This window comes from Octodon degus, unplaced genomic scaffold, assembly GCF_000260255.1.
Source record: "Octodon degus isolate 3935 unplaced genomic scaffold, OctDeg1.0 scaffold00362, whole genome shotgun sequence".
NCBI classification, from domain to species: domain Eukaryota; kingdom Metazoa; phylum Chordata; class Mammalia; order Rodentia; family Octodontidae; genus Octodon; species Octodon degus.
The window spans coordinates 237,875-238,740 of record NW_004524938.1 but is presented as its reverse complement, the minus strand read 5'-3'; positions in this window follow the sequence as shown (position 1 = coordinate 238,740).

Sequence of the window (866 nt, the reverse complement as noted above, 5' to 3'; positions counted from 1 at the left end):
CTGGAATCATTTACTACCCCTCCCCATGCACTGGCTAATAACATAGTGAATAGAAAGTCTCACACACAGTACTAAGTTGTCTCTGTCTCTTATTTCATCCTTTCAATTGCCCTCACAAGGGGAATCGGAGACCTTGGCCAAGGTCCCCACTAGCAGCCAGGCACTGCAAGTATATTATTCTCTGGGTGGTTGCAGGGATGCCAAGAGGCACATGGAATTGCTGGGAGTTTTTTCAGTCCATGGTTCTGTTTTTCCACCAAATTAATACACTTGTCCCAGGCCAAAGCTGACACAAAGGAAAGTGAATTCTGCCAAAAGTGAATCTAGAACATGTGCATATATTGAAAGAAAAATCAGGTCAACAATACAACATAGTTAAAAACTTGTAAAATCGAAGACCCTTGTAAGCTAGTCTATCCGAAGCATGGGAAGGAATGAGAAGCATCTTATACTTTTCCGTCCATAAAGACTGTACTTTTTATTATTAATTAAGTTTACTGGTGCAGTTTAGATAAACATGACTATTATATTCTTAATATGGAATCTGTACCCCCTCATTCTTCTGCCTCCCTTCTACTTTTCTTCCTCTTCTTGTTCAAAAAGTTCTATTTCCACTTTATATTCTCTCATTTCTTTTTTCTTTTCTCTTCATTCCTTTCCCCCTCCTTCCTCCCTCGTGCCCCTTTCTATTTGAACATTTTCTTCCTATTTCACACTATCAGTTATACATTTTGGTGCTTGTGTATGCTTTAAGTTTTGTATACCAGAGAAACATTAAGATATTTACAATTGTACATCCAATTCATTTCATTTAATGTGTGATCTTTAGGGGCATCCATTAATCTAGAAATGTTTCAAGATTATGC